General features: G+C 42.2%; 1 long non-coding RNA gene across 1 annotated transcript in view; it reads left to right on the top strand.

Moving 5' to 3' along the window:
* The window catches only part of LOC141370064 (uncharacterized), an 18,557-nt gene extending 7,434 nt beyond the window's left edge, over positions 1-11,123 (top strand). The window contains exons 2-3 of the long non-coding RNA XR_012373760.1: positions 1,463-1,603; positions 11,025-11,123. This is a non-coding gene — a long non-coding RNA (uncharacterized lncRNA). The remainder of the gene's footprint in view (positions 1-1,462; positions 1,604-11,024) is intronic.
* Positions 11,124-11,676: the final 553 nt, after the last annotated feature.

Raw genomic sequence — 11,676 nt, forward strand, 5'->3', positions numbered from 1 at the left:
CCCACCCCCCACCACTCCAGCAACCCTCAGTTTGTTTCCTGAGATTAAGAATTCCTCATATCAGTGAGGTCATAGGATACATGTCTTTCTCTGATTGACTTATTTCACTCAGCATAACACCCTCCAGTTCCATCCACGTCCACGTCGTTGCAAATGGCAAGATCTCATTCCTTTGAATGGCTGCATAATATTCCATTGTGTATATATACCACATCTTCTTTATCTGTTCATCTGTCGATGGACATCTTGGCTCTTTCCACAGTTTGGCTATTGTGGACATTGCTGCTATAAACATCAGGGTGCACGTACCCCTTCGGATCATTACATTTGTATCTTTGGGGTAAATACCCAGTAGTGCAATTGCTGGGTCATAGGGTAGCTCTATTTTCAACTGTTTGAGGAACCTCCATACTGTTTTCCAGAGTGGCTGCACCAGCTTCCATTCCCACCAACAGTGTAGGACAGTTCCCCTTTCTCCACATCCCTGCCAACATCTGTCGTTTCCTGACTTGTTAATTTTAGCCATTCTGGCGGGTGTGAGGTGGTATCTCATTGAGGTTTTGATTTGGGTTTCCCTGATGCCGAGCGATGTTGAGCACTTTTTCATGTGTCTGTTGGCCATTTGGATGTGCTGAGACCAAAACCTTAAAGACAACACGTTCAGCTGATAACAAGCTTCCTTCAGGGAGTTTCAGGTGAACAATTCAGGGCTTGCTGATGCTGGAATAAGATGGACAAAGAAGTCGGGGCTCCCGCTTCCGGCCTGGGGAACAGAGCTGCCGGGGCAGATGGCTGGGGCCCCAGGGAACAGGCAAGCAGGAGTGTTTAACTGCTTCCTTAGGCCTGTCCAGAGAGCCCCAATCCGTCCAAGAGCAGCGTGGCAGTCCAGCCAATCACACGCGGGACGTGGCCTGCCGGCCTGCTGCACAGTAGAGCAGGTGTCCGCTGGATGTAGACAGGATGTCGTGGGTACAATAAAGGAAACACGAAGGACTGACAATAAAGGAAACACGAAGGACTGATCCCACCCATGAGGGAGGGAGGAAAGCCTCAGACACATGGCAGGGACAATGCCCAATAGCATTTCATAAGCGCAGTGGTGGTGAGAGCAGATAGAGCCCTCCCCTGAAGTCCCACGGGGTTTCAGTTCTTATTATACCACCCTTCACTTTTCTCAGCCTCAGCTTCTGTGCCTGTGAAAATAGAGATGAGATTCGCAGTGCTCTCTGCCCCGCTGTTGTGCAGAGTTCTGGTATTAGGGAGCACTGTAAAAGTAGCACATCATGGTTAATGATACCCTGTTAGTATTAGTGATACATTGTTAATGATTTAGGTGTAGGAGGGAGCATCTTTGAGGGAACGCAGTTTACCTAGCCATTCTATCATCAGGAAGACTATTGATAAGCATCTCTGAAGAATTTCTGGTTGCAAATTATTGCTTGGTTTTACTTCAACATCACAGGAATCACAGAACTCAGAGCTGGAAAAAGATGGATTCACCAGCTCGTTCAAGCGCCTTATTTTAGAGACAAGCTAAGACGCAGAGACTCCATCTGATTTCTCTTTGCTTTGTGCAAGGCTTCTGGCACAGACTAGGTGATCTGTAAGTACTTGGGAGACAGAACTGAATTCATTCCCCTGCCTAGAATTTAGTCAGTGCAAGGCAGGGATCCTACTTCACTGCATCGTGAGATGGAAGGAGAAAAATCAAGAACCTGGGATTAAAGTGTGAGGGGCCTTCCAGCAGTCCTCAGGTGTCTGAACGATTTAAAGTGCCTTCTAGATAACATAGTCCAATTGCATTATTCTATAAGTAAAATAATACATATATGTACCTGTGTGTGTGTGTGTGTGTGTGTGTGTGTGTGTGTGTGTGTGTGTGAATTTGGGCAATGGGCTAGTGGTGAGGAAAGAGTAAGGCAGTCCTAATTCTTGCTGGTTATGCATACTAACTGTTATGCATACTAACTTTTCAGCTATTTTGGTTTAGAGGCACAGTAGTTCTTTCTCTTGCTTTTGAAAAAAAAATCCCTCAGTTGAAAGTTAAATAATTTCTTACCAAAATATGACATATATATGTATTATTATGCATGCATGTATATATCTGTCCCATATAATTTGCATTTTTATGGTAAAAGACTGGCCTTACTAGCTGCAAAATTAACATTGACTTTTATTGCAGTGTCTCAACATCCTCTTGCCTAGCTACTTCCTCCAATGACCGAGATACATTTTGATCCCTGGATAGGGATAGCATGTATCACTTTTATAATCAGAAATGGTATGAAATAGGGGCGCATGGGTGGCTCAGTCGTTAAGCGTCTGCCTTCAGCTCAGGTCATGATCCCAGGGTCCTGGGATGGAGCCCCACATCGGACTCCCTGCTCAGCAGGAAGTCTGCTTCTCCCTCTCCCACTCCCCCTGCTTGCGTTCCCTCTCTCACTGCATCTCTCTCTGTCAAATAAATAAATAAAATCTTTAAAAAAAAAGAAATGGCATGAAATATTTTTAAAGAAAAAAATCAAAAATTTTCATTATACCTATAATAAAAATGTGCAGAATTATGTACATACAAGGATATTCATTACTGCCTTGCCTACAATCCCCCCAAAGGAGAGACTAAACTATGGGGCTTCCTTCAGTGCTTTGCTGTATGGCTTCCAAAAAAGTCCAGCAAGGTAGCTCTAAATGTAGTGTAAGAGCCTCAAGATCAACCATCCGGAGAATAAAACAAGATGTGGAATGGTGTAGAATGCGCTATAATTTCATGGAGGCAAGAAACAAGAATATTGGATAATGCATCTAATATCTCCAGAAGGATCAGAAAAACCAGGTGACACTATTGTTCAACATAGTACTAGAAGTCCTAGCCTAAGCAATCGGACAACAAAAAGAAATAAAAGGCATTCAAATTGGCAAAGAAGAAGTCAAACCCTCACTCTTCACAGATGACATGATACTTTATGTGGAAAACCCAAAAGACTCCACCCCCAAATTGCTAGAACTCATACAGCAATTCAACAACATGGCAGGATACAAAATCAATGCACAGAAATCGGTTGCATTTCTGTACACTAACAATATGACTGACGAAAGAGAAATTAAGGAATCGATCCCATTTACAACTGCACCCAAAACCATAAGATACCTAAGAATAAGCCTAACCAAAGAGGCAAAGGATCTGTACTCTAGAAACTACAGAACACTTATGAAAGAAATTGAGGAAGACACAGAGAGATGGAAAAAACATTCCATGCTCATGGATTGGAAGAATAAACATTGTTAAAATGTCTATGCTACCCAGAGAAATCTACACATTCAATGCAATCCCCATCAAAATACCATCGACCTTTTTCACAGAGCTGGAACAAATAATCCTAAAATTTGTATGGAACCACAAAAGACTCCGAATAGCCAGGGGAATGTTGAAAAAGAAAACCAAAGCTGGGGGCATCATGATGCTGGACTTCAAGCTATATTACAAAGCTATTATCACCAAGACAGCATGGTACTGGCACAAAAACAGACACTTAGATCAATGGAACAGAATAGAGAGCCCAGAAATGGACCCTCAACTCTATGGTCAACTAATCTTTGACAAAGCAGGAAAGAATGTCCAATGGAAAAAAGACAGTCTCTTCAACAAATGGTGCTGGGAAAATTGGACAGCCACATGCAGAAGAATGCCACTAGACCTTCTCTTACACCATACACAAAGATAAACTCAAAATGGATGAAAGCCCTAAATGTGAGACCAGAATCCATCAAAATCCTAGGGGAGAACACAGGCAGCAATCTCTTTGACTTCGGCCACAGAAACCTCTTGCTAGACACGCCTCCAAAGGCAAGGGAAACAAAAGCAAAAATGAACTATTGGGACTTCATCAAGATAAAAATCTTCTGCACAGCGAAAGGAACAGTCAACAAAACTAAAAGGCAACCTATGGAATGGGAGAAAATATTTGCAAATGACATATCAGATAAAGGGCTGGTAACCAAGATCTATAAAGAACTTCTCAAACTCAACACCCAAAAAAACAAATAATCCAGTCAAGAAATGGGCAGAAGACACAAACAGACATTTCTCCAAAGAAGACATACAAATGTCCAACAGACACATGAAAAAATGCTCCACATCACTTGTCATCAGGGAAAAACAAATCAAAACCTCAATGAGATACCACATTATACCAGTTAGAATGGCTATAATTAACAAGACAGGAAACAACAAATGTTGGCAAGGATGTGGGGAAAGGAGAACCCTCCTACACTGTTGGTGGGAATGCAAGCTGGTGCAGTCACTCTGGAAAACAGTATGGAGATTCCTCAAGAAGTTAAAAATAGAGCTACCCTACAACCCAGAAATTGCACTACTGGGTAGTTACCCCAAAGATACAGATGTAGTGAAATGAAGGGGCACCTGCACCCCAATGTTCAAAGCAACAATGTCCACAATAGCCAAACTGTGGAAAGATCCAAGATGTCCTCCAACGGATGAATGGATAAAGAAGATGTGGTTCATATATACAATGGAATATTACTCAGCCACCAGAAAGGATGAATACCTACCATTTACATCAACATGGATGAAACTGGAGGGTATTATGCTAAGCGAACTAAGTCAATCAGATAAAGACAATTATCATATGGTTTTACTCACATGTGGAATGTGAGAAATAGCGCAGAGGATCATAGGGGAAGGGAGGGAAAAATGAATGGGAAGAAATCAGAGAGGGAGACAAACCATGAGAGACTCTTGACTCTAGGAAACAGACTGAGGGTTGCCGAAGGGGAGGTGGGTGGGGGGATGGGGTAGCTGGGTGATGGGCATTAAGGAGGGCACGTGATGTGATGAGCACTGAGTGTTGCACGCAACTGATGAATCATTGACTATTACACCAGAAACTAATGATGTACTATATGTTGACTAATTGAATTTAAATAAAATACCAAAACAACAACAACAAAAAACCAGGTGACAGTCACTGTCTCTGGAAAGTTAGAGCAGAAACGGAGTCTTACTTTCACTCCATGCCCTTTCCTAGCTTTTAACTTTTTTCCATTTGTGTGTTACCCATTCAGTAAATAAATAATGTAAAAAAGAAAGGAATGTGAACGGTCATGGAGACACCACTATCTGAGAGGTGTCTTCCCACCATAGGACCTGGCATTGTCTGTCCGTCTGCCTGGAATGACCCTTTCTACCCCCACTCACCCTTTGGATCTGAGTTCAGTGGAAAGTTCCTCATTAAAGTCTTCCATGACCTTCCCAACAAGGTCGAACATCCTTTTGTCTGCTCTTGTAATACCATGTGCCTTTCTATCCTCACACTTCCCCGTTGCAGTTTTGCATATATTTCTGTGATTATTTGATTCACGTTTGTCTCTTCCCTGTAGGCTTAAGCTCCTGAAAAGAAGGGTTTTTGCTTTTGCTCACCGGTATATGCCTACAATTTGGGACAGAGTAGTGTACCTAGTGTAGCGGTATGTAGTAGGGTAAATAGTGAATGAGCAGGTGAGTATCCATCCCCGTCACCACCTCCACTATCCCTACATTCTTGCCAAGAAGTCATAAGACTTCTTAAACACCTAAGAACCGGGCCCTCACAATTTCTTCAAGCTGTTCATTATACCTTTAGATATTGCTCACTGTTGGAAATTTCAACCCCAGGTGTTCATATTGAGTTAAAATGAATCTTTGTGGCCTCTACCCACTGGATTTAATTCTACCCTTAGCAACACACAGAACAGAACTAATTCCTCTATATGATGATTTTTTCAAATATTTGAGCACCTACAGTCTTCTTTTTACCTAACTACAAATCTTTAGGTTTTTTAGCCATTCCTGGCTATGACCTCCTCGAGGGCAGGGAGGGTTTCATATTCATCTCTGTATCTGTAGCCCTCAGATCAGCTATGTTATTTTAACAGTCATTTTTTTATGTGGCATTGCTTACATTACTCACTTCTGAACATGCTTCACTTTGCCTCTGTTCCTCTTACAGTACTGACCAAAATTCTGAACAAATATTGCAGCTTTGGTCTTCCTAGTGCACCTCCTTTCTTTCATTGTTTATATTTCTACTAATGCCAACTGAGATCCCATAAGTTTTGGGGGCAGCCATTGATGACACATAATGAGTCCTGTTTTTGAGGGTTTCTTTCTTTCCTTCTCTGCAGAGCTCCTGTCTGCACCTTAGAGCTTTGCTGTGTGTATGGTTTTATGTATTAAAACACTGCACTCAACAGCTAATGTTATAATGTTGGCTTGTTTCTCAGACTTTCCAAAGCCAGAGCAGCAGCTTGGTGAAACACCATGAGTTCCACACTAAGAAGGATGACACACTTTAAAAATATAGCCACTTAGGGGCGCCTGGGTGGCTCAGTTGGTTAAGCGACTGCCTTCGGCTCAGGTCATGATCCTGGAGTCCCGGGATCGAGTCCCGCATCGGGCTCCCTGCTCAGCAGGGAGTCTGCTGCTCCCTCTGACCCTCCCCCCTCTCATGTGCTTTATCTCTCTCTCTCATTCTCGCTCTCTCAAATAAATAAATAAATAAATAAAATCTTAAAAAAAAAATACAGCCACTTGGGGCACCTGGGTGCCTCAGTCGGTCAAGCACCCAAATCTTGATCTCAGCTCAAGTCTCCCTCTCAGGGTCATGAGTTCAAGCCCTGCATTGGGCTCTGCCCTAGGAGTGGAACCTACTTAAAAAAAAAAAAAATACTTCCACAGGTGTGGCAAATACTACCTGAGGCTGACTCACAGTGTTCCCTTCTCAGCATCTTTACCCAATGAGTATCTTCAGAGAGGAAAGAGAGTGTGTTTGAGTTGCAAGTGAGAATTTTTAAAAAGGCCAAACTCTTTAATCCTCAACTGTCACTAGATCCATTCTTGAGGGCTCTCATAATGCTGAATCTAAGCTCTTAGCACTAGAAGCTCCCGGGTAAATGTGAGCATGGGCACATCATTGCTAATGTGCACAGTGCTTGGCAGAATGCCATAAGGCCACTACTTTGAATGTAGCGTCTCTCTCTTTTAGCCAAGAACAAGAGGAGAACCAGTCAATCTCCAACATCGTAATAATTCCTCTATGGGGAACATGTCCTGACCTGGTAAAGGGATGCATGGAATGATTTACTTTCTTTTCCCTATATTCAGCTTTCATGAGCTATATGACAAATGGGTAAATGATCAGAGCATTCTGAGAACTAATGAACCAGAGGGAGAAATTCATTTAATGACTTAAGTGTGCTTTATCTAATGTGAAATGTAGGTCAATTCACTGTAAATTTATTCATGGGGATTATTTGTCCTTAGCCTGATTACATGGCATGTATTATAAGATTTTGGCCCTGTGTGAAAGAGAACAGACCCTGCTTGTCCCTCCCCATCCTTCTCCATCCTTCCTCCTCTCACCCCTCCCCCCTCCCTACAGGTGGTAGGCATCTAGCCACATCGGTCAATGCTTGTCTCAGGAAAAAAGACTGCATTTCAAACTATTCAAAAAAATTGATTTGGCATTCTTTATTGCATTTTTTGAGACACTGGAAAAATCTAAAACCTGAACACCTACACAGAAATTCAGATCTATTGCTGAGTTAGCAGCCAATACAAAGATCAGGCAAGCAGAGGGGTATTTCAGCACTGTGCGGGGCTAGCCAGCTATGCGTCACAGACAAATTCATCAAATACAACAACCAGAGAACACAATTTATGAAGTCTGGCTAGCAATGCTGTCTTAATTCTAGTTTTAGAAAGCCAAGACAGCAATTTTGCGGGCCGTATTGTCATCATCATCACCATCATCATCATCATCATTATTTTATAAAATGAAAATTAGTAACCCAACAGGACAGCTTGTGTTAATGTGCCATTAGTTTCATTAGCTTCTTTGCCGCTTAGAATCAAAAAAGAATGTTCAGTCCTTGGTCCTAAAAGACAGTCCAGTAAAGCTATTTGATTAAGGATTTGAACAAAAGCTTACGACATTGACTTGTTCAAAATAGATGTCCACAAGATCCACATTTTGGAAAGGAAGAAATCTGTGGGGACTTAGTTCACATTAATATAATTTGTGGTTTAGTGCAGCAATGTGAAAATCCTATGGTTGTCAAAAAAAAAATCACTTTTCCGCCATGGAAAAGAGAAAAATGGAATTTAAACTTCTTTTCCTTTTCTAATTTAAGCTTAGGGTTAATTTGAGAAGGAAGATGTAGGGAAATACTAAGAAACATTAACCTGGCATTGTGCAATTAGCAAGTAAAGCCAAAAATTTCATACTTTTCCCCAAACCAATTTCATCTCTAAAATAAAGAGCAGTGTGGCCTTTTTATGATTCTGTAAGTTCCAATGAATTTTACAGAAAAGAACATTACTTTTTGTTTTTTGTCTCTCTAGTAAAAGAACAAGGGAACTGAGGTTAAATGAGCTCTCCTTGTCTCCTCTATGGAACATTTGTATAAAGCCATGGAGAATCCTAGAAAAGTGTTCAAAGTCACTCTGTGAGTTCCATAAAAAGATGATATTAAATCGCATTGTTCCTGGAAGACTTGGCCTTGGAGTATAAATATAAAATGCCCTAAATTTGTTTGAAACTTCACAGTTCATAATGTGCTTTCACTCATACTGTCCTGTGATTCTCAGCAGAGATTCTCTTCTAAGGAGGTTAGAGTTCTGCAGTCTCCAGGAAAGGTCAAATCGCACACATCTACTTGACATTTCCTGATCACAAAATACCAAACACATGGTTTGCTGTCTATGTAAATAAATTAGCTTACCTTTAGAGAGCTGGGTGTAACAAAACATTCCCTGACTTTAGACCCAACGAGGGGGGGACTCAGACCTGAGGCTGCCTGGGGGTCTCATGTCTCCCACCTCAGCCTCACCTGTGGGCATGGACTCAATGCAGAGGAATGGCTAGCAGGGTTGCCAACCTGCTCAGATTCTCATTCTCTCCCCCTCGATTTCACCAAGTGTTGCAACAGGCAGGGTCAGGAAAACAGGAATCACACTGGGTATTCAAATAGAGAGGCTTCAATACAGGGAATTGGTTACATAAGTGATAGAAAAGTTCAGAAGAAGAGAGTTGAGAAGCCAAACAAAAGATAGTGAAGCAACCTAGGGGTTCCCAATTTCTGGAAGCCTCTACCACTCCTTGGCTGAAGGAAAACAGAAAGGGGAGGTGTAATAGAATCCAGGGGCTGGAATCACTGGAGTTAAACTGGGTCAAGGTGGGCCAGTTCATCAGGAAGGGGAGCCAGAAGATACCACCCAAGAAAAAAAGGAGAGGGAGAAATACCCTAGCCTATCCTTCCTGCTCTCCAGTCTCCCACTAGCACCTCCCGTTGGTGGGACACATTGGAAGATGCAGCCTGTGGGGTTCAGCCCCACCACTGCCCAAGACACAGAACAGGTAGAGGGTGAGAAAGGGAGCTGAGGGCAAACAGAATCAGGGCCAGCATGATAATGAAATTTCTCTTTGTGCCAGTTGTAGCCTTGAATTCTTGTATGTTAAATGGTCATATGCTGTGACATCACTGTATATATTACCATTTCCAATTTACAGATGAGGAAACCAAGATTCAGGTCAAATAATTTGCCCAAGATTACACAGGTCAAGTGTTGGGGCCAGGTCTTCTGATTCTTATGTCCAGTGTTTTTGCCACTACCCCTGCCTGGTTCCTTCCATATAAATGTATTGGGAAAGGACTAGGATAATCTGAGATTTTATTTTTTTATTTTTTCAAGATTTTATTTATTTGACACAGAGAGAGACACAGCGAGAGAGGGAACACAAGCAGGGGGAGTGGGGGAGGGAGAAGCAGTCTTCCCGCCGAGCAGGGAGCCCGATGCGGGGCTCGATCCCAGGACCCTGGGACCATGACCTGAGCCAAAGGCAGACGCTTAACGACTGAGCCACCCAGGCGCCCCATTTATTTTTTTTTATTTTTAATTTTTTTTATAATCTGAGATTTTAAAAACACTTTTATAGACTCGTAGGATGGAACTAGCCCGCGGCATTTCAAACCGTGTGCTCTAGAGCTTGAGGTCCACAGAACACCCCCCAGGATAAAGTCCACAGAATCCCAAACATCACCCCCCTTCAAACTATTTACCAATTTAATCTGTTATGCATTAGGATTCTACTAAGACTTTAAGAAAGTGATACTGCTAGAAGAATAAAATAAAATTGTTCCAGTCTATCTTCCCCAGATGAAGCACCTGAAACTCACAGAGGTTCTAGCTAACAGTAGACTCGAACCCAGGCTTAGACACAGGTGTTCTGGCTTGTCACTTACGTCTCTTGCCAGTGAACCATGATGTATGTGCAACGACCAGCTAAGAGAGAGTGACCGTGGGGCAAGGGAAAGAGGGAGAAGTGATAGGGAAAGGCAGGAGAAGGGTAGAGACTACTCAGAGAAAGATGACCCAAGGAAAAAACAGAATGAAATCCACTGGAGGATGCTGCTTAAAGGCTTTAAAGCCATTGTGTTTTTGCACTTGGGACAAAACCAAGGATAATGCTGTAGAAAATGAGACCCATTCATAAGGATTAAGAGAAATCAAGGATAGTCGCCCAGGTAAGGAAACAATCCAAATCTGCCTCAGCTGGTGAATGGCTAACTTGAGGAATACCCATACAATGGAATAGTATTCAGCCACGAAGGGCAGATGCATATGGCAACATGGATGCACCTTGCCTGCGTAATGCCAAGTGAAGGAAGCCAGACATAAACGACCATGTACTGTTTGATTCTGTTTATATGAAACGTCCAAAATAGGCAAATCTATCAAGACAGAAAATAGATTAGTTGTTGTCTGGGAATGGGTGTTAGAACAGGGAACGGCTGCAAATGTGCATGAGGTTGGTTTTGGGGGCGAATGGAAAATATTCTCAAACTAGATTGTGGTGATGGTTGCACGACTCTAAATTCACTAAATATCATTGAATTGTACACTTGAGAGGAGAGAATTTTATGGTGTGTTAATTTTACTTCAATAAACTGCTATTGTTTCTTAAAAGATAAAGCAAGAGTTGACTCCAACCTGTGGTCCTGAAGGTACAAAAACTAACCTCCAAAAATCTCATGAGGGAAGAAAATCTTGCATCAGCTGCTCAGGTAAGTGAGGCAGGGCTGTTCTTACATTCCTCATTTGGGTCCCAGAGGGCACCAACTGTTATCTTGAGCTCCATAATGGCTCTGTCAGGCAGCACAGTCCTGTCCTGAGATTGTCCAGCACTTCCATTTCCTGGATTTACAGGTTCCAAAAGCTACGTAGCTGTGGATTGGGGGTGAAGACAATATGAGCATTAAAAAAATTCTTCTCATGAGCTGGGAGGTTGCAGTGAGAAAGGCAAGACCAGTACATTTTATGTTGATGATCAGCTTTTTAAAAGAGTGTAAATCTCTTCTTTGACTTTAGGTGCTTAGTCTTTGCTCTCTTCTACTTTCTTTCCATGAGCAGGATCTACGCAGGCTGATGCTAGTTGGGAGACACACCTCACCCGACATAGAGATGCTCAAGTATTGCTGAAGAAGTGCTTGAGTGGGAATGAAGAGCAGAGTCTTTTTCTTTCTTCCACGAAGAAGAAGAAGAAAGAAGAAGAAGAAGAAGAAGAAGAAGAAGAAGAAGAAGAAGAAGAAGAAGAAGAAGAAGAAGAAGAAGAAGAAGAA

The sequence above is a fragment of the Callorhinus ursinus genome, unplaced genomic scaffold (genome assembly GCF_003265705.2).
Source record: "Callorhinus ursinus isolate GAN/ISIS: 27379988/994484 unplaced genomic scaffold, GSC_fseal_2.0 scaffold25, whole genome shotgun sequence".
Classification (NCBI taxonomy): Eukaryota; Metazoa; Chordata; class Mammalia; order Carnivora; family Otariidae; genus Callorhinus; species Callorhinus ursinus.